General features: G+C 49.9%; 1 protein-coding gene across 2 annotated transcripts in view; it reads right to left on the minus strand.

The window, feature by feature from the left end:
- OVCH2 (ovochymase 2) overlaps nt 1–22,996 on the minus strand; it is a 919,743-nt gene that overhangs the window by 584,770 nt on the left and 311,977 nt on the right. The gene's annotated exons all lie outside the window — the stretch shown is intronic.

The following is a 22,996-nucleotide window of genomic DNA, read 5'->3' on the forward strand; positions in this document are numbered from 1 at the left end:
ATACCAGGTGTAGGCGAATGGGACATTCCCAACAAAGATATAAGACAAGGGTTGATTAAAGCAGCACATGAGGGGGTGGCATCTGCCCATGGTGGTGTGGCGGCTGCAATTTCGATCCTGCAGGCCCGTTATTGGTGGCCACGTCTCTACAAAGAGACCAAGCAGTATGTCCTTTGTTGTGACATTTGTCAACAAATTAAAGTTTCCACTGCCAAGCGCCCGCCGCAGACACCACTCTTAATTTCCAACAAACCATTACAATGTGTGTACTTGGACCACTGTGGTCGCTTAACACCTGATAGTGCATACAAATATATTTTAGTAGCTGTTGGTTCATGCTCCAGATTTTTATGGGTGTGGCCACAGCGCTCGGCTGATGCTTGGACTGTTATTAAAGATTTGCGAGTCTTTATCGGTACATATGCGGTTGCGCCCTTCCATTCGGACCAGGGCCCTGTTTTCACCTCAAGGGCTTACAGGGACGCCATGGCTTTGTTGGGGGTCCAACTCCAGTACTCGTCTCCATTTCACCCCGAGGTAAATAGTGAAGTGGAGCGATTAAACCATGATTTAAAGCAATCCTTAACAGCCAGAGTCTTAGGTATGGGTCGTAGCTGGCTTAATCACCTATATGGAGTCCAGAGAGCACTAAATAATCTGCCTAGAAGGTCCCTGGGGGGTCGCACTTCTTATGAGTGCCTGTTCAGAACTCAAATGTATGTTCCAGATCTTGATGGTCCTGTCATGGAGGCAGCAGAAACACCTTTTGACATAAATGAACGTGTCAGTGTCTTACTGGAATTGCAACAGTTCCGTGATGATAGTTCTTCTAACAGTGCCGCTTCCACAGGAATCAAGGATGTGCCTGTAACATCTACCGTCTGGATTCCCAAAGTTGGGGGTCTTGTACGTGAGAAAGTCGCTGTGAAAAAGGAATTTGGCCCTTCTTATCAAGCACCAGTCCCAGTACTAGGGATACACAGTACCAGAACTGTAATTGTACCACCGCTGGCAGGTGCCAAAGAAAATCGTTTTGTCACCATCCACAATGTCAAACTACACCATGTGGCCGATCCTGTACAGCCGACCAAGAGGAACATCCAGTAGTTACCGAATCCCTCTCACTACTGGTGAAGAAGTTCCTCTACAAGTTGTATATACCAACACCAACACCTCTCCGAGCTTGGGAAGGGTGGAAGATGATCTTGCATTAGTTCCACTAACATCAACTAATTTAGAAACATCTGACCAAGTTAACTCAACTCCAACACAGACGGATGGTGCTATCTATAGTGTGCCACCACAGGAAACACCTACTACACCACTGACAACGGCTCCGCCATTTGCACAAACTACCTCTGGATATTTGGCTGACTTCAACGACGACTTTTCAGACTCAATCGCCTCTTCGGCAGCTGACTTGTTAAGTGCACGTAAGCTAAAAAACTGGCTTAAAGAAACGTATTTTATTTTTCCATGGAGCTATCTATGGCTCTCTCTGACTGTCTTAGCCTTTATACTTTGGATTAGTTCTGTCATCACCTTTTTCTTATTAATACATGGTCACTTTCTTCCTGAAAGATCAACAGTTGAACTGGTGGAAGAGGTTTTAAAGCCACATTTTTCATCACATAAAGTCCGAAGAGAATTATCCTTTGTGAACATTTCCGCAGTACCAACTCCTGATGGGATTGTTTGGGACAAAGTAATGTTTGATATATATGGTACCACGGAAGTTATTCAAATACCGTATGTGTTCAAATTATCAATGAATGATATAGTAATACCAGGCATTGTTTCTGATGATTGGGATGTGAACACAGTTCATTCCATGATGACTGAATTGCAATATTATACTGTCTTTGAAAACGAAGATGTTTACCAATTTAAAGAAAATTATGGTGATATGTTTTGCTATAATTATTATGGGCACCATTTCAGACATAGAGCGAGCAGCCCCAGAACTGTTTTTAATTTTATGCAATGGGAACATTGCCCGACTCCGCCACAGGGGAGTTCCAAAACATACTCTGAAAAGTTTGCATATTTTTCTGGGCATAATGTGAAAAATGCTGTCATATTATTTTTAAGTACCACCGACTAAGGATATATATATACTTATGACCAATACGAAATGTATATATTTGGAATCCTTTGTTTCCCGGTTATCGATAGAAGGCTATGAATATTGGCTGAAAATGATTGATCGGAAAAGTGTGTGGAGAACAAGAAATTGGCAAATTAAGGGAAAGGAAGCTGTGTTTAGAGCATGCTTTATTCCTGTACAAATGATCTTTTTAAATGAAACAGTACAACAGACAAGTTGTTTGGGCTTAGCTAAAATTAAGGAATTGAACATGCCCAGTATACCTGCCCCCGCAAAGTTTTATAAATGGCAAAAAGATACAAATGCAACTGAAAATCAGCTCGACGAATGGGTCCAGAATGGTACGTTTAATGCATGACTGACACGTCCTGGTGGGTGGTTATTGTGGCCAATAGATACCAATGGGTGTCATCAACGTTTTATTAACTCTACGGGGGGTTTTAGGACGAGTAGGCCAGACCCTCGCTATATATCATCAGAACATGCGGGTATAGTTACAACATATAGGTGGTCATTCTGACCTCGGCGGTAAAAGGCGCCTACCGCCGGTCAGAAATCCTCCATAATTCCGCCGCGGTCGCGGTAACCCGCCACGGTCATTCTGACCCGCAGCAGCCAAACCTCCGAAAATCCGACAGCCACAACAGACCGCCAGACCAGCGGTCGGCGGAAAAGTGGAGGTGACCAAACCTCCACCGTCACGCCAACAGAAATACGCCCATGCCATTACGACCCACGAATCCACGCGGCGGTCTTTCAAACGCGGTTTTCCATTGGCGGTACACACCGCCGCGGTCAGAATACACACAAACGAACAAAACTTAGCCACATTGGCCGATTTGAATTCCACACACCTGATACACATACACACACCACTCCCACACACACAATACAATATAAAACACACACCCACATCACCCACAAACCCCTACGACCAAAAATTCAGAAAGAAGCACTGAGAGACACAGCAGCGATCACAGAATACCATCACACAGAGGCACACTACACCATCACCCACACAATATCCACACACAAAACAACACACACCACCACACTCAACACACTTAACTACACATACTCCACCCCACACATCATACACACCACTCCATGGCACCCCAAAGACACCCCCGCTTCTCAGACGAAGAACTCAGGGTCATGGTGGAGGAAATCGTTCGGGTAGAGCCCCAGCTCTTCGGCACATAGGTCCAATACACCAGCATTGCCCGGAGGACGGAGCTATGGCAGAGGATTGTCGACAGGGTCAACGCTGTGGGACAGCACCCCAGAAATCGGAAAGACATCAGGAAGCGATGGAACGACCTACGGGGGAAGGTGCGTTCCATGGTATCCAGGCACAACATCGCCGTGCAGAAGACTGGCGGAGGACCCCCACCTCAACCCCCACAATTCACAACATGGGAGGAGGAAGTCTTGAACATCCTGCATCCTGACGGCCTCGCAGGAGTCGGCGGAGGAATGGATACTGGTAAGTTGAAGCTTCACTACTGCTTCCCCCCCACCTGCATGCCAAATCATACCCCAACCCTCACCCCCATCCTCGAACCCCACCCTCACCCCCACCCCCATCCTCACCCCCACCCTCACCCCCACCACCATCCTCACCCCCACCCCCAGCACACCTATTCCCTGCCAATGTCTCACCATCACAACCCACACATCCCAAAACCTAGGCCTGCATGCGTCCACTAAGCATGGACACCCATCACCAAAGCATGCCCAATGCATATACACATCCCCCCCACAAGCCACCCTCACCAAAGCCCCCACACACGAATGCCAGCACTTGGGGACACGGGAACCCACAGATACACCCATATGCCACACATTGAAACTATAACCATACCTCTATACCCCTGCAGGACCCGACCGTCAACACACCGCCACGGAGGGCCCAGAATTCTCCACACCCCCCACCCAAGAGGCCGTCAGCGATGACAGCAGCTCTGTCGACCTGGACACCGATGACCAGCCCGGACCATCGGGGACCTCTGGACAGTCGGTTCCCCTCACACAGGCACAGGCCACTACAGACCCAAACCCCTCTGGGAACACCAGCACAGCTCCCACCCAGCGGGCCCATGCCTCTGTCTACAGGGCGCGTCAATCTGCGGTGTGTCTACCACTACAGGGCACCCAGGATAACCCACCACCCCAACAACAACAGGGACCTGGGGGCAGTGGTAGTGGGCACACCGGCCAGGGGGCAGAGGCCCAGGGAAACAGGGCAACTCGGAGGGCAGCTGTGCGACAGGGGGGGGACAGGCCCAGGGAACCCACTCTCCACGAGGCCCTCACCACCATCATGGGAGCATACAACCGCTCCCAGGAGACGATGGCGACGGTACTGGCCCGGTTCCAGGAGATCCAGGTACTGCAGGAGGAACACTATCGGGGGTACAGGGAGGACATCAGAGCCCTCACCTCCACCCTGGTTACCATGGTAGGGCTGCTGCAGGACCTCATCAACACCAGGACGGACACTCAACAACAACAAAGGGCCCCTGCCACTAGCCTGGACCAAGAACAGCCAACCACCTCCGCCGGCGCTAGTGGACAGGAGGCCCCCGCACAACAGCAGCCCACCAGACCCCCACCTCCTGCAGGAGAAGAACCACCCCGCAAGAGGGCCCTGAGATCTCGCAAGAAGACAGAGTAGGATGTCAAGACCCCCGCCAGCAAAGGATACCACCTGATGTCATCCCACTGTCCCACATTGTCACCCTGTCCATCCTTGAACTGCCCATGCTCCATCTCTCCACAGGCCTCTGGACAATGCACCTGTGTGACTGTTACTCTGGACTCTGCCATGGACATTCCTTCACCATAGCCCCCACCCACTTGAAACCACCTATCCCATTTTGAGCACTGAAATAAACACCCATTTTGCACAAAACTATCTGGAGTCTGGCTGTGATTTCAAAATATTGTAATTGACATGACAGTGCAAATATGTCCTTGTACATAGTGAAGTCAACAAACAGCTGCCACAAAGCTGTAGTCCATGGGGAAACGAAGCACAGGACTCGTAGTGGGGACCCCAGATCTGAAATAGGGAGGGAAAAGCCACAACTCAGTCATCATACACTGGGGCAAATAGACAGGCAGCAGAGATGCAGGAGAGTAGTTCACATTTACTAAATTATGTTAGAATTGTTACCTGTGTCCTATTGGAAGTACTGTTCAATGATTCTGTCCCTGTTGTCTGTTTCAGCCCCGTCGTCTTCCTCCTCGTCACTCTCCACAGGTTCCACAGCTGCCACTACACCACCGTCTCGACCATCCTCCTGCAGGAAAGGCACCTGGCGGCGCAAAGCCAGGTTGTGAAGCATGCAGCAGGCCACGATGATGTGACACACCTTCTTAGGTGAGTACATTAGGGATCCACCTGTCATATGCAGGCACCTAAACCTGGCCTTTAGGAGGCCAAAGGTGCGTTCGATCACCCTCCTAGTACGCCCATGGGCCTCATTGTACCGTTCCTCTGCCCTGGTCCGGGGATTCCTTACTGGGGTCAGTAGCCACGACAGGTTGGGGTACCCAGAGTCCCCCAATAGCCATACACGGTGTCTCTCTAGCTGTTCCATCACGTAAGGGATGCTGCTATTCCTCAGGATGTAGGCGTCATGCACTGACCCAGGGAACTTGGCATTTACATGCGAGATGTACTGGTCAGCCAAACACACCACCTGGATGTTCATGGAATGGTAACTTTTTCTGTTCCTGTACACCTGCTCCCTGTCTCTTGGGGGAACCAAAGCCACATGGGTCCCATCAATGGCACCAATGACGTTGGGAATATGTCCAAGGGCGTAGAAATCACCCTTCACTGTAGCCAATTCGCCCACCTCAGGGAAAATGATGTAGCTCCTCACGTATTTCATCAGGGCAGACAACACTCTGGATAACACCTTCGAAAACATGGGCTGAGACATCCCAGAAGCAATTCCCACTGTTGTCTGAAATGACCCACTTGCAAAGAAATGGAGTACTGACAGGACCTGCACCAGAGGGGGAATCCCTGTGGGTTGGCGGATGGGGGACATCAGGTCGGGCTCCAGCTGGGCACACAGTTCATGTATAGTGGCACGGTCAAGCCGGTAGGTCAGGATAATGTGGCGTTCTTCCATTGTCGACAGGTCCACCAGCGGTCGGTACACGCGAGGATTCATCCGTCTCCTCGCCAAACCCAGTGGACGGTGCCTAGGAAGGACAACATGGAGCACACAGTCAAGCAACCCACAGGTACGTACTCACAGCTTGCACAGTAAACGATTCTCTATGCAGTGAATGGCGTGTCTGAGTGGCTATGCAAGGCCTAGGCCTGTGTGACGCAGTTGAAATTGAGCCATGTGGACCCTCGAAATGGCGGCTGCCTGACCTGTGAAGTGTGACAATGGGATGTGAGGTCAATGCGCTGGCGTGGCACACCGCGGCGGTCGGCGGTCGAAGACCGCGGCGCGAAGCCGCATTGGTTAACATTGAAGCCTATGGGTTTCAGGAGCCAATGGCGAAGGGCGCCGGCGGTGGCGGTACGCACCGCCGCGGTACGCACCGCCGCGGGCGTGACCGCCATTTTCTATCTACTTATCCACTTGCGACTTGAACTTTCACAGGAGAGGACCTATACTGCAAGTGTTGCTGTGACCTCGGTCTGGAAGGGACAATGGCTGCTGCGACTGGGGAAAGGGCCCCTGCCTTCACTGGAGAGGAGTTGGAGAAACTTGTGGATGGGGTCCTCCCCCAGTATGCGCTACTCTACGGTCCTCCAGACCAACAAGTGAGTTTAATTCAATATGGATTTGGGGCCACTGGCTGGCATGTTGGGCCTGGCGGGGGGCATGGCGGGGGGCCTGGCGGGGATGGCGGGCATGTTGGGCCTGGCGGGGGGCCTGGCGGGGATGGGGGGCATGTTGGGTCTGGCGGGGGGCATGGCGGGGGGCCTGGCGGGGATGGGGGGCATGTTGGGCCTGGCGGGGGGCCTGGCGGGGATGGGGGGCATGTTGGGCCTGGCGGGGGCATGGCGGGTGGCCTGGCGGGGATGGGGGGCATGTTGGGCCTGGCGGGGGGCATGGCGGGGGGCCTGGCGGGGATGGGGGGCGTTGGGCCACTGGCAACGAAAATGCAGACAAACTTGAACGTGGTATTTCTCCCTCCCTGTACGTGTCACATAGGTCCGCGCCCATGAGAAGATCGGGATTTGGCGTGCCATCGCCAAGGAAGTCCGGACCCTGGGGGTCCACCATCGACGGGGCACCCACTGCCGCAAGAGGTGGGAGGACATCCGCCGCGGGACCAAGAAGACCGCCGAGTCTCTGCTGGGGATGGCCTCCCAACGTAGGCGGGGTGCCTGCCGTCAACTGACCCCCCTGATGTTCCGGATCCTGGCGGTGGCCTACCCTGATTTGGATGGGCGCGTGAGGGCAGCACAGCAGACACAAGGGGGTGAGAACAAGCATTATCTACTCTGTTGTCGCGCAGTGGAGGTGTCTGGGTGGGGGAGGAGGGCTGTGGGTCCCCCTAGGCCAGGGCGATATCTGTAGGCTGGGCACCCCCGTAAGCCCCTGTGTCCCCAGCCACCACCCTCAGTAGTGTGTCAGTACAGCCATCCCTGGGCCGTGTCATCCATGGGTGCAGTTGTCAACTCTAGGCGTGTAGGGCATGTTCCACGGAATGCGTAGCGGACCCCAAGTGCGCAACTTAGTGCAGGGGGCATCTGTGTCTGTCATGTCCGCTAACTGTACCGGTGATCCATGTCCTCAAAATCTCTTTATTTCTCTCCACCCCCCCCCCTTTTTGTTTGTCTTTCTGTGCTTGTGTGCATCAGCATCATCAGGCGGAGGAGAAGTGGCATCGGGGCAGGAGGGAGCTGCATCTCACATGGCCCAGGAGGGACATGCCACAGAGTCTGACTGGACCAGTGAGACGGAGGGCGAGGGGAGCTCCACAACGGGGACGACTGGAGCCTGCAGCGACACGGACACGTCCTCGGAAGGGAGCTCCCTTGCGGGGGTGGCACCATCCGTGCCCCCGCCATTACAGGTACAGCCGCCACCCAGCGCACCATCTCCGCCCTCCCAGCAGCCCCTCAGCGTTCGCCCCGTGCCCGCTCTGCCAGGAAGCCGGGCATCTCCTTCGCCCCAGGCACCTCAGGCCCTGCCCCTGTTACCCCCGCTGCCCTCAGTGAGGAGGTCATTGACCTCCTCCGAACGCTCATTGTTGGGCAGACTACCCTTTTGAATGCCATCCAGGGGGTGGAGAGGGAGGTTCATCGCAGCAATGCATACCTGGAGGGCATTCATTCGGGTCAGGCTGCCCATCAGCGATCGTTCCAGGCTCTGGCCTCAGCACTGACGGCAGCCATTGTCCCTGTCTCCTGCCTCCCTCTACTGACTACCTCCTCCCAGTCTCCTGTTCCTCTGCCTGTCCCACCCACACCATCAGACCAGCCTGCACACACCTCAACACCCAAGAGCAGCTCATCCAAACACAAGCACCACAGATCACGCAGACATTCACACAAGCAACATTCCGATGCAGACATGCCAACAGTCACTTCCACCTCTGTGACCCCCACCTCCTCGTCTCCCTCCTCCCTCCCTGTGACGTCTACACTCACACCTTCATTCACCTCACCATCACCCAGTGTTTCCATCACCAGCACACCCTCCAGTACAGTCCGCACACGTGCAGTCACCACCCCCACTGCCATTTACACGTCCCCTGTGTCCTCTCCCACTGTGTCTGTCACCCCCTCTTCCACACCACACAAACGCAGCCACCCACCCACCCAACAGCCATCCACCTCACGACAGCCTCCCGCTCCTGCACCTGCACCCAAAGACAGCAAACTTGTCTCGCCTACAACCACATCCTCTCCCTCCACTCCCATACCCACTGTACCTACCACTATCCATTGTCCCAAGAAAATCTATCTCTCTACTGCTACCTTCTTTCCTGACCCTGAGCCCCCCCCTCCTTCTCGTCGGGGTAAGAAGATCACCTCAGCCACCACCAGCCCTGCAGCCCCCTTGACAAGGGTGCAGGGGTATTGGAGCCCACCAGCCCGCAGGTCTGGATCTTCGCCCAGCAGCAAGGGGACAGCCAGCCCACCCCCTGGGAAGAGGAGCAGAAGGCGGAAGGGCCGCCGCAGGAGCCCGGGTTCTATATCCCCCCAGGACACTAGCCAGCCACAGTCAACAGCCACAGCTCCAAAGGGAGGAAAGGGCCACAGACTCCCGACTAAGGAGGGCAAGGGCAGCAAGGCGGAGAAGTCAGGCAGCAGGCCTGCTGCCCATGGAGGACCCGTCACAGCTGCCCAGGAGGAGCCCGCAACCCCCATAGCCGCTGCCCAGGGAGGAACCGTCACAGCTGCCCAGGGAGAGCCCACCACCCCCATAGCCGCTGCCCAGGGAGGACCCAGCCCAGCTGGCCAGGAGGGCCCCACCACCCACAGCCCAGGTGGGCATTGAAGGAGCACCATCCCCGCTGCCCAGGAGGGCACCACCAGGCAATGAGCAGTTGGCCATAGAATGGCCGCCGTCTCCAGCACCGCTCCGCTGGGGACCGCCGTCTCAAGATCCGCTGAACTAGGCCCTTCAAGGCAAGAACCGCTGAACTGGGCCCTTCAAGGCAAGAACCGCTGAACTGGGCCCTTCAAGGCAAGAACCGCTGAACTGGGCCCTTCAAGGCAAGAACCGCTGAACTGGGCCCTTCAAGGCAAGAACCGCTGAACTGGGCCCGCCGTCTCCAGCACCGCTTCGCTGGGGACCGCCGTCTCAAGAACCGCTGAACTGGGCCCTTCCAGGCAAGAACCGCTGAACTGGGCCCTTCAAGGCAAGAACCGCTGAACTGGGCCCCGCCGTCTCCAGCACCGCTCCGCTGGGGACCGCCGTCTCAAGATCCGCTGAACTGGGCCCTTCAAGGCAAGATCCGCTGAACTGGGCCCTTCAAGGCAAGAACCGCTGAACTGGGCCCTTCAAGGCAAGAACCGCTGAACTGGGCCCTTCAAGGCAAGAACCGCTGAACTGGGCCCTTCAAGGCAAGAACCGCTGAACTGGGCCCCGCCGTCTCCAGCACCGCTCCTCTGGGGACCGCCGTCTCAAGAACCGCTGAACTGGGCCCTTCAAGGCAAGAACCGCTGAACTGGGCCCCGCCGTCTCCAGCACCGCTCCGCTGGGGACCGCCGTCTCAAGAACAGCTGAACTGGGCCCTTCAAGGCAAGAACCGCTGAACTGGGCCCCGCCGTCTCCAGCACCGCTCCGCTGGGGACCGCCATCTCAAGAACCGCTGAACTGGGCCCTTCAAGGCAAGAACCGCTGAACTGGGCCCCGCCGTCTCCAGCACCGCTCCGCTGGGGACCGCCGTCTCAAGAACCTCTGAACTGGGCCCTTCAAGGCAAGAACCGCTGAACTGGGCCCTTCAAGGCAAGAACCGCTGGCCCTTTGGCAGACGTGGCAGGGCAGGATCTGTCTCGGGCAGGGCTGCAGGATGTCCTCTGGCCAACATGCCTCCTCCAGTGGCAGTGGAGTCTGTTATGGACTGTATGGACTGTGGCTTTGCTCTCCCCAGGATGGCCCAGTGGGCAGGCCACCCACTGTATGGACTGTATGGACTGTGGCTTTGCTCTCCCCAGGATGGCCCAGTGGGCAGGCCACCCACTGTATGGACTGTATGGACTGTGGCTTTGCTCTCCCCAGGATGGCCCAGTGGGCAGGCCACCCACTGTATGGACTGTATGGACTGTGGCTTTGCTCTCCCCAGGATGGGCCAGTGGTCATGGAGTCCCCTCGTCGATCTGGCGTCGTGTACTCAAGTGGCTGAGGTGCCCCCCCTTCCCTTCCCCCTGAGGTGCCTGTCCTTTTTTCTTTCTGATGCCCCTGCAGTGTTCTCTCCGTGGAGTTCTTGTCGTGGGACTGGGCCTTGCCCCATTGCTCAGGACCCCTGTGGTCCACGGACAGTGGTTGGACTACATTTAGTAGCTGTATATATTTTGTACATAGTTTATTTATTTATTGGTATTACTGCTGTCCATATTTCAATATATCTGCCCGTTTAAGTTCTCTTCTTTTGGTCTTTGCATTATTTCGGAGGGGGGGGTTTGTGGGTTGTGACAGTGATCTGTGGGAATGCATTGATGTGTGTGTTGTAGTGGGTGTGGGTGGGTGGGTGTGTGCCGGTAATCTTTTCCCTCCCCTGTGTCGTAGGTGCAGTACTCACCGATGTCTTCCGCGCCTTCGGGCGTGCTCCTGGTACAGGAGCAGGTATAGGAGTGCGGGGATGACCTGCAACTCGGGTTCCATACTGCCGGAATCTCGCGTGGAGTATGTGGAGGTGAGCGTTTTCCCGTTCGTAGTCTGTTTCCGCCGTGTTTTTATCGGCGGTGCTCCCGCCCCGGAAAAGGTGGCGGATTGGTGGGTCGTGATAGGGTGGGCGGTACATTGTCTGCCGCCTGGCTGTTGGCGGGGACCGCCGCGCTGTTTGTTTGTTCCGCCGTGGCGGGCGGAGTGTTAATGCGGCGGGCTGTGTTGGCGGTTCCCGCCAGGGTCAGAATTGCATATTTTGGACCGCCGGCCTGTTGGCGGGTTGGCCGCCGCTTTATCACCGACCGCCAGGGTCAGAATGAGGGCCATAGTGTGGGAAAATTTTGCCAACATTGGTTAAAATCATCCTCACTAGATGCGGTTAGAGAACACCTCAGTCTCCTATCTAACACCATTGATTTACAAGACTTCCTGTTAGGCCCCAGAACACCACGCCAGAAGCGTTTCTTGTATGCGGTATATAATGAAATTTGGAAACTTTCCCAACAAGATGCTGCTGCCCGGTTAAGGCAAATAGGTCAGGAAAATCTAAAAAAGGCATTAGCTGTTGTGGACAACAGGATTTACACCTTATCCGACCGGATATATACCATAAATAATATCGTCTCTTCTGCTATAGACATTATAAAATCAGATATGCCTTCTTTTCACCACAGACAGAGTCAGATCAGGTCCATCATGCAGTTGGGTTGGACGCTTCAAACATTGAAGGCGGGTCGCATTCTCTGGCAGCATGTCAGTGCAAGGGAGATATTTTCTTCCTTTAATCTAATGTGACAACAACAACTAATGGCTAAGAAGGAAGCGACTTATGTCATGCTTAACATCGAGAAATTAGAAAAGCTGCCTTTTACTGTGGCCGAAATACCATCTTCTGAGTGGTTAATACATGGGGTTATAAATCTGCTTATTTCAACACTTCAATTCACCTCCTGTTTAAAACACATTCCGGTAGGCAGATATGAAAAGCTGGGAGACAGTTATATTCATGAGGTGTGGGAGCTTCCCTTCTCGTACAAATGCTTCAGTGGCATAAAAGAAGTCTGTCTTAGCGGTAGTGAATGCGAGACTTCAGTCAGCCACTCAATGGTTTGTAAACAGCTGCCTTTGAATGGGGCGTGTGACGAGTCTGCTGTGAACTTGGCTTGTTATCTGAAGGGAGTTCCAGTCCCCTTGATTAGACCTACATTCCAGGTGCTTTCAAACGGCAGCTACGTCCTCCTCAATGGTGAAGACTGTTGTGGCATGCGGGTCGGAATAGTTTACGTTGTTTCGGTCTCTAAGGTCGTTACATGCTGCGGGAACGTACTCTTTCCCCCCACTAAAGTTAGGGAGGTAGCCGATATTTGGCCTCACATTGCTACTTCAAACGTGAATTTTGACAAGTTAAGCAGACTCAAGGCCTTACTGTTTCAAAAGCATGTGGCCCTTACATCTGCGCGCGAGACCTACACAGTTTAAGTAGCAAGGTCATCAACAGAATTACAGTCCCTGTTAAATGCAAACTTTCCGAGACACTTTGGTGAACTCATGGGACGAATATTCAATGCGTCCAGTACAACTGGAATCGCACTGTTTTTCAAAGCTGTTGGTTCTGGTTTCATTCACACATTCTCCTCTGTGTTCGGTTTGATACCTTCAGCTATCCACTCAATTTTCGGTAGTATTTTGGGGGGATTTCCGATGACTTTGGCTTTATTAGCTGGCATCCTCCTGTTGCTGTTGTTTATGTGCAATGGCTGTCCCGCCACAACGAGGAGAAATGACGGCGCTCCCATCAGCACAGCTGTGTCGTGAACGTATGATGCAGTATTTTGGAGCAACACTCCTGGAGCAATTGGAGTGTGGCTGGTCTTTGTCATTCAGACCGGTTTTGCATTGTGTGCAGCCCGTGTTTCGGTGCCTCTGGTGCTCTACAACATGCACTGGAGATCTGCCTTTCACAGCAGCACTTGCCTGCAGTAGACACTGATCTGTTGATGTTCTCGCTGAGGGTTCATTACCGGACATGCGGATTGAGGTTGCGTTTGCTGCGTGAAGCTACTTATGAGTTACCCTTCCTGGAGGAAGTTGTTGACAGCTCATCAATGGGCACACCACGGGATGCCGCCTTGGTTGACACTGGGGCTACGGAACACACCTGCTCCTTGATCCTTCTTGGCGAGGACTTTCCGATCTTAACATTGGCCGAAGTGGAAGATCTCCTGTTCTCCATGACTCGTACATAGATTGGAACTTTTCTAAATTGACGTGCCCTTCAAATTCGGTTTTATGCCACATGCTCATGTTTTAAGTTGTCACGTTGGATGCTTGTGTGTCCCTTTAACTTGTCCGAATTGACTTTGCTTTTATACATATATCTTAGGTTGAGCTTTTTAGCAATGAAATTTTAGCTTTGGCTTTAAACCACTTTCAACCGACAAGGGGAGGGTGTTGTGTAGCCATTTTAGTTATAGCTCCATGCACGTTATTTTAACACACTAGGCCGCTGTGCACTTTAACCTAGATATATTTTATTCGGCTTCGCATTATTATTATTACAATAACCATTTTTACGGTCTTGTTTTATTTTCATCTATCTAACTGTTTTTGCCTAGCCCAGCACTCTGTTCTCAAACAAGACATTCTTGATCACTCTGTGCTTCATTCAAGGCTACAGTTTGGTACATTGCCGGGGAACATGGTAGAAGTTTAGTCTCCAACATTTGTAGAAAATACACATCCTTACGTAGGGACATTTTCTCAGAACATCAGCTGTGTTGTTATATAAACACTTCCTTGTCCCTTACACGTTAGAGGGAGATTCCAGCCAGGGAACCACGACTGTATGCTGATTGCTGAATGCTTCGCTACAGATGCTAAAGCAGACCACAGGCCTTTGCTCAGGTATGGGGGTTGATGTCTTCCCAGGGGAACCTGAAAGGGAGAACTAGAACTTAACATGCTGTGCTCAAATTATAACTTAGATAGGAAATAGTCCATCGATCATAGTGACAATTTTATAGCGTTGTTTTTATGCTCGTCACAATTTTAATATTGCCATGTTGTGTCGTCCTGGTTATTGCAGCTCAAGCTTTGCTATCTAAGATGCAGTTGTTTTATTAAACTTATTATTGAAATATATACTGCTTCTGTTCGTCATTTCTATATGAGACTAAGTCGTAAATGAGAGAAACGGGTGCGACCTGGGTGACCACGACTGCCCTGAGAAGCCTCGAAGTAAAAAATCTCAATTTTTTGTTCCTTACCACTTGGATATCCCTGGCCGAACAGGGCTGGATCCTTTATCTGCCTTGGATGGTGGACTTTCTCTCCAGTTCTCGAATACCTTTTGATCAGCACTTTATCAGGTATTATATCTGATCCAATGCACTTATTACTCGAGTTTCACGGTGTGTTTCAACTTTATGGGTTTCAATTCATAAACACCCATTATATGTTGTTTGTTCACTTGGTTACTTCCACTATACTTATATGTACTCATCGGTTTTACTGCACCGCATATAAATGCTCTCAAGTCACTTAATATCTCATCACATACGATGCTAATTTTATTCTTCACACATCACTACGCACTCCGGTTACGGAAATGTTTACGACACGATTTTTCACATGATTTTTAGCATCCCTTTTTGCAATTTCTCTCTTGGCATTTTTCTGGTACATACACCTTGAAAACCTGGTTGTATTGTCACATATTAATTTTGGCAACTCTTCATTATACCAATGTACCAATGTATACACATTGTCTATCTAATCCACAGCCTTGACAAAGTCTAGGAGACGAAACACGTGTCGGCTGTTTTGCTGTACATTTGACGACTTGTTGTACACTGGATTGTTGCCTGGATATTGGCATTACCTTTGCACATTGTCAATAAAACTCTACTTGCACCCAAGTTGCTGTCCTCGACCTTGATTTTACGATCACCTGGATCGATCACACAGGACTGCTTGCGGTGTGCCCTGGTACTCCATATACCTACTCGACATTACTGACTGCCCTCGCAGTCAGTAACTCTGAACACTTTGGTGGACAAGTGTTCCTACCGGGTTGGCACCCACCCTCTCTCCAATATTTGCTGTCACAAAGGACCTTTTTCAATGACATTGTATCCACATATAGTTGGATGTGTGGGCACTTTTGGCATTCTCCACCCCTGTTGTTTGTGTTCTAGGTGTGAGAGGGTGTCTCTGAGTGTGAGAGTTTCTGTCTGGGTGTGAGAGAGGGTGCGTGAGGGTCTGAGTAGTTCTGTGAGTGGATGTGGGACGTCTGAGTGGGTCTGTGAGTGGGAGCATCATTGTCTGAGTGGGTCTGTGAGTGGGGTGCTTCAGTGTCTGTGTGGGTCTGTAAGTGGGTGCATGAGGGCCTGAGTGGATCTGTGTGTGGATGTGTAAGTGTATGAGTGGGTCTATGAGTGGGAGCATGAGTGTCTAAGTGGGTCTGTGAATGGGTGTGTGAGGGTTTGAGTGGGTCTGTGAAGGGGTGCAGAAGGGTCTGAGTACGTCTGTGAGTGGATGTGTAAGTGTGTGAGTGGGTCTGTCAGTGGGTGAATGAGGGTATGAGTGGGTTTGTACGTGGATGCGTGAGTGTCTGAGTGGGTCTGAAAGTGGGTGTATGACTCTATGAGTGGGTCTGTAAGTTGATGCATGAGTGTCTGAGTGCTTCTATGAGGGAATGATTTACTGTATGAAGGAATCCGTTAACTTTTTTAAAATGTTCTCAACGACATTTGCGAATTCAACGCAACATTACATAGAGGGCCGCGCTGAACGTTGTGACGCATTGTGAATATTGCATGGCATGAAAAAATATATTTTAAGATCATAATTTGACCCTCAAAGACCCCTATATCACAGCCCTGGGGTCAAGGCACCTCCACCCTGATCCCTTATTCTACTTTTCATTTTATTTTTCGGCCCGAGGACCGTGTCCTATTACCTAAAATGGTGGTATCGAATATGCCACGGTCGGCGCAAAATGTTTTGCAACTGATCCGTGACCCTAAATATAACAATTTATTTCCCCTTTAATATCTCAAAAACTACTGAATGCATTTACACCAAATATCCAAAAGCATAATCTGCATACTGAAACCTATCTTTCTGCCAAATTTGGTGTAATTCCATCCAGCGGTTCAGCCTGAAGTCTTGTTCAAAACTCCAACAGGAACTAACATGGGAAAAACACGTTTTTTGACCCCCCCTTTTTTTCAGCCCACCCTTGACGGCTCACCATGAAACTTTCCATGCGCAACAAGAATCACCAGCACACTTTTTGAAAAATTATGTGAAGTTTTGTCAAATGGTGCCAAAGATATAGGCAAGTCCAAAAATGTTTTTTTTATGGAACCAGCTCAAGAGCATGGAGATCGAACTAGGAGTGGTTATTGTTTTTCTTTTTCAATGGTGCTGGCGAGCTGCTGCACTCCCTATTTGGTGGTGGCCTTGACTCGTCTAGGGGGCACCACAAGCATGAAAATATATTTAGTGAAAATGCCATAGGGCATTATGGGTTGCTCCTTGCTAGGAGCAGTGAGTAATAAAATGTGCTGCTAATTTATTTATTTTTAAATGTTTTGGGTGTCCAACTGCCCACCTGGGACACCCAGATCTTTTCTATTGTTTTATATCAGAGGGTCCCCTTTCTCTGAGCTTTTACAGACCGCAGGGACCTCCCCACCCCCAATGGTTAATTTCTTTTTTGGGGGAAGGCACACACTCTCCCTCTTCCAGTCTTTACAAGCTCAGAAACCCCATACCCAGGGGTCGTATTAATTTTAAAGGAGAATGGGTGCTTAAACCCCTCTCCCTGACCCTTTTTGGGCCCTGGGGACCTCATCCCTTGGGGGCCTTTTATATTAGGGAAGGTGGGTGCAGACCCCTTCCCTGCCCTGAGTATTTATGGATCTAGGTATCCCATACTCTGAGGCCTAATGTGGGTGCTTATGTGTCTACCTGAGGCACCTAAAAGACACAATGTTGGGACCAGCGGGGGGAGTCCCAGGGTCCACGCAGCCCAGCCAGCTCCCGGCATGCATCCATCCTGGGAGATTCGGGAGCAGGCATTGCTCCCATCTGGCAGGAGCAAGTATTTTTCTCTGGTCCCGCCAGGTGGGAGCAATCTGACTTTCCCTACCTTCAGGATTGTGAGCAGGGAAATAAATGTTGGGTCCCACCCAGTGTGAACATTTCTGCAGCTCCCGACAGGTTTTCCCTGTCTGTGCTGGTCAGTGCAGGAAAACTGTGTGCCTTGACACAAGAAGTGAGTCAGCCGCGGGTGTTGGGGTCCCTGGGGCCTTACGTTGCTTGTGTAGAGGGCCTGCGTGCCCCTTTCCCTTTTCATAAGGATTCCAGGGGATGGGGTCTCTGGGGCCATAATCAACTCAGGAAGGGCGGATGTGTGCACCCTCCCCTTTGAATATTATACCCGGCCCCTTAGAATGGGGCCCCCGGGGCTACAATTCGCTCGGGTTGGGGAGCCATACCCTCTTCCCATTTCACAATGATGTCGGGCCCTGTGGGATAGGGTCTCCCAGGCCGGAATCGGCTTGGAGAGGTCAGCTCCACACTCCCACTTCCCAGTATATATTTTAACTGACCAGGAGGTCAGATTTTCATAGGTGGTCGTAGGATATCAGAGAGGTTGCAGCCTAGAGGTCTCACTTGTTTTGGAGAGACAGAAGACAACCAATGGGGCGTGACCGTGCACCGCTGCCTCCATGTGGATCCTGTCTCACTCAGTCTCCAAAATTGCCCATTCGAATAGCACTCGAAGCTGGGCTACTTGGTAGTACTTTTTGACATCATGGAGGCCTAGCCCTCCTGATTGTTTGGCCATCCTCAACACCCTCCTAGAACTCTTTGCACACTTACACACCCAAGCAAAATGATCTGTTGCCTTTTGTAGCGCTTGAAGGTCCTGCTCTGATATTTTGAATGGGAGGGCTTGAAATAGATATAGCAATTGAAGCAACACATTTTGTTTAACTGCTGCCACCCACCCCAGTCAGGGGACATTTGCATTTCACCATCAGAGCAGGTTAGCCTTAATAGCGCTAAGAATCCAGGAGTAGTTGTATCAAATTCTTTTGCCTGTGGCCCAGCGCAAAGTTGTCTGGGTGGAGTGCAGGTGCCTGATTCCCAGTATTTTGGAATTGCCATAGTTGACTTTAAATCCCGACATCTGGCATAGGTAGGTAGCACTTGCAGGACTTTGAGGGTCAAGAGGGTCAGCTTGGTTAGTGTGAGGAGAATATCATCTGCAAAAGGATGGGTTTTATGATATTCCCCACCAAAGGTCATGTCCTCAATATCCTCTAGTCAGCAGATGGTCGCCAGCAGAGTCCCCAACGCAAATGCAAAAAGGTAAGGGGAAAGGGGACACCCATTCTGCATCCCTCTGTGAAAGAAAAGTATATTGGAGTAGTCCTTATTGACAAGTATGCATGCCGTTGGACACTGATATATTGCTGATATCCGTGTATGAATCAGGGGACCCAATCCTATAGCATTCACCACTCTCATAAGAAAAGGCCAGTCGACCCTATCAAAGACATTTTCAGCATCTAATGACAGGACCAACATGGGAAGATTCATGGAATTAGCAATTTCAATGAGATAAAGAACTCTACTGATGTTACCCTCTGCCTATAGCTGCAAAATGAACCATGACTAGTCAGAATCGATAATATAGGGCATATGAGGAGATAATCTATTCACACATATCCTCATGAGGATCTTAGCATCTGTGTTCAATACACTGGCCTTGGATAGCCGCCTTAAAGGTGTCTCAGAGAGTGCTTGGTGGTGTCTTGTCATGTGTGATCTCTTCAAAGTAATGGGTTATAACTTTATTAAGATGCTATCAAGGGTGTCTGTTCTTTAGAATAGCCTTGTCAAATTTCGAGCTAGGGCAGGTTTTATAGTTGAAGAATCCCCTACCCTCCCAGTATATCAGGACATGGTGGGATACAGTTATTGGTTCGCAGGTGATAGTGTGCACATTGTCCACTACATCAAGGGTTCCCCACAGTAGGTTTATGTGGGAACAGGTTCTGGGGATATGAGAGAAAAAAGTAAAGTTCTTTGTGTCCGAGTGTGTAGTACATCACCGATCAACCAAGTCCACCTCCCTCATCCCGTGGAGTAGTGCATGTGATATTGAGCTATGCAGGTATCGATCTTGAGGGTGTCTATCAAAGAGGGTGTCCTGAGCCAAGTTAAAATCCCCCATCCATATTAAACTAATTCTGCTATTTTAGTAAGTAGGTGGGTCAGCAATTGCTTTTATGACTGATTGGGGACGTGCTTGTTAAGTATGTTGTAAGGAGGACCCTGATGGTTCCCTTCCAGGTAGATGCAGCAGCCCTCAGCTGTCTCTTTAGGTATTCTAGTTTTCTCGTAATAGAAGCCTTTGTGGAGAGCTGTTATATCCCCTCCCTTTTTGTTAGTCGTGGCTGCAAAATATTGAGTAGGGTAGAGTTTGTGAGCCATTTATCTCATATCATTGGTTCATAGGTATCTATCCTCCAGGCACAACATGTCAGGAAATATATTTTTCACTTCCCTCCAGATTTTGTGGCATTTCATTGGTGAGTTTTACCCATTTACATTCCAGCAAATGATCTTAGCAATTATCTAGTAAGTATGGTGGAGTAAGTACTGTGTAGTTGCCTTCGTCTGTCTACAGAAGCGAGTTACAATAGTTGGTATAATACATTAACTCTTAATCAACAGTTGGTTGATGGTGTTCACATCCCCAGTCCCTCCCCTCTTTCCCTCTGCCCCCTAACTCCTTTAAGTCCCCCTTCCCGAACAAGGGAGCACCCATTTCACTCCCAGTCAGAGGGTAGGGAATAGATCATTCCCTCACTTGTGCATGAGTTGCATTGCGACTTCCATATCCTCCTCTAAATCCACTTGAGCCACTAGAATATCAACAGGAGGGTGGAAGATTTCAGGCTGATTTTGTGCCTGAGTGGATATCCCAGTGTCTGCTGTAGGCATCATGTAGGGAGGTTCTTTCACCTCCCTCGTCAAAAGTGATTTTCCTAGACTAGAGCTGGTGTGTTATTCAGAATCAAGTATTTATATATATATATATATATATATATATATATATATATATATATATATATATATATATATATATATATATATAAAAGGGTGTACAATAGCTGGCTCCAAGATGTCAGTGACTTAATCAGGTGTGTGTATAGTATGTTTAAAACCCAAGGGCAAATGGAAATGTACGTCAGTGTCTTAGTTCCATATATTTATTTGAAATATTTTCAGGACATGAGACTAAGTCCACGAGTCTGTAATGGCCACCACAAAATTTGTGTTCATGTTGCAGCCAACTAATCAGAGCACTCACTAACACAGTGCCTTCGTTCCCGTGGTAGCGAAATGGCCCAAGGGGAAAAAAGCCCCGTGGGACAATCCGATCGTTCTATTTTTTTAAGTTGTGCTCTTAGTACTCTCACAAGGGTCCCTCAAACCTAACTGTCCAGATATACAAATATTTTTTTAACCTTAATTTCTCAAAAACTACTGAATGGATTTACACCAAATCACAAAAAGCATGGTACTTCCATTCAGCAGTTTTTGTAGTAGCAAGTTCCAAAAATGTTTCTGGAAAATGCATGGAGACTGTGTGTTGGGACCCCCTTTCTCGGCCCTCGCTTGACGGATCAGTCCGATGCATGAAAGAGCTGAGGAAAAAAGAACACTTTTTTTGGAATATTTCATGAAGATTCATCAAACTCTGTCAAAGTTATTGGCAAACCGAAAAATGCCTAACTAGGTGCACCATGTTTCAGGTTACCATGAGCCTTAGTTAAGGGGAGTGGACCCACCACCTTTCAAAATCAATTTGCTATGCATAGAAACAGACTAGTTACATTTCATGACCAAAAGCAGATGTTGGCAGATGCAAACAATTCGTGACGTTACAATATCCCAAATCATATATCAAAGGTTAAAAAAAAATAAAAAACAATGCATCCAGTGATCACAATAATAATTCGGAAACATAATATCCCAATATAGACATAGCTTTAAATGCATCACTCCAATGTTTCTACAGACATAACAATAACAATAATCATGAAAAGTGCTAATCATCAACAAAAAAGGATTAAACACTGCAATCCATTATTCAGAAGGGCACCTATATTGATCAATGCCTAGAGACTGTAAAAATCAGATTGATGCTGTCCAAGTGGGCTTTTCCATGATCAGACTTATTTCTACCAACCCTAGACAACTACAGCATAGGACTCGCACCAATTCTTGCTGACACAGAAAATGTGTGCTACAGTTGGTTGATTTTGATGTGACTTTCAGGGGCGGCTCCTCCATTAGGGCGGAGAAGCATTGCTCCTCCGCCAGCAGCGGCAGCTACAAAACCTTTAAAAGAAAATGATAATAAACTTTGTTTATTATCATATTCTTTTAAAGGGGTGGGGCCACGGGGGTGACAAGCAGTGCGGGGGAGTGCACATCACTCCACCTCACTGCGCAGGGTTGGAGATAGCTTCGCAGGCTCCTAGTCTGCCTTGGAGCACCCTGGCCGCACGCTGCCAGCCAATCCTGACGCTGTTCTGAGCAGCGTCAGGATTGGCCGCAGGGCAGGCTGGGAGCCTGTGCCTGCCTGTAGCAGAGGAGTGGCACGGCAGAAGAGAAGGTAAGTGTTTTTTTAATTAATAAATTTAACTTTTATTCCTCCCCTGCACCACCTGACCCCTTCCGCGCCCCGCGAGCCGCTGCTGGTGACTATGTGACATTCTTCACTTTGCAAGCATGTGAGGCATGGTCATGACATAAGATGCTCCTTGAGCCACCTACTAAGCTTAATTTCAAGTGTGCTATCATTAGGCCTCAGCATTAATGAGAAAATGTTGCCAAACTTCTTGCTTTTTATGCAGGTGGAGCAAGCACAGAGTTCCATGATGAAACAAGAGACGAGTAGCAATAGGTAATCAAAAAGGCATAGCTTGCATTTTTAGTTATAAGGCAGACCTATTAGCTTTGCTGATTCTTATTTTGTTATGTAACAAGCACCCATAGGAGCGTATGTATTTCCTTGCTCTCTTCCCCGATTGTCCCTGTGTTCTCCATATGCTCTCATTTTGCTACCTTTCCCCGTCCCTGATCCTTAGTACTCCCCATTCTGCTTCCTCTCCCATTTAATTTTTTTTTTAACCCTTTTTAGGGGCAAGCGCAAAGCGCTCCGTCCCCTGATGTAATCTCTCTTTGGGCTTCTAACATCAGGTCGCATCAGTCTCTTACATTGGTTCGTGGGCTTGCCTTTTAAAATCCGCTTGCTTTCATTAATGAAAGGGATGCATATGTCATGCCTTTTCCGGTGTTTAGCTCTACTCGAGGGCACCGACCAAATAATGGAACCATATGAGGCTCCATGTTTTCCGCATGGTTCCTGGACTACTTTTTCTATGTATTTAGCAGCGCGATCGCGCTCGTTTATTTTTCTCCATTTAATGTGGCAAGAAAAGTCCGGTTAGGAGATTACAACGCTAATAGC

The sequence above is a fragment of the Pleurodeles waltl genome, chromosome 3_1 (genome assembly GCF_031143425.1).
Source record: "Pleurodeles waltl isolate 20211129_DDA chromosome 3_1, aPleWal1.hap1.20221129, whole genome shotgun sequence".
Lineage (NCBI taxonomy): Eukaryota > Metazoa > Chordata > Amphibia > Caudata > Salamandridae > Pleurodeles > Pleurodeles waltl.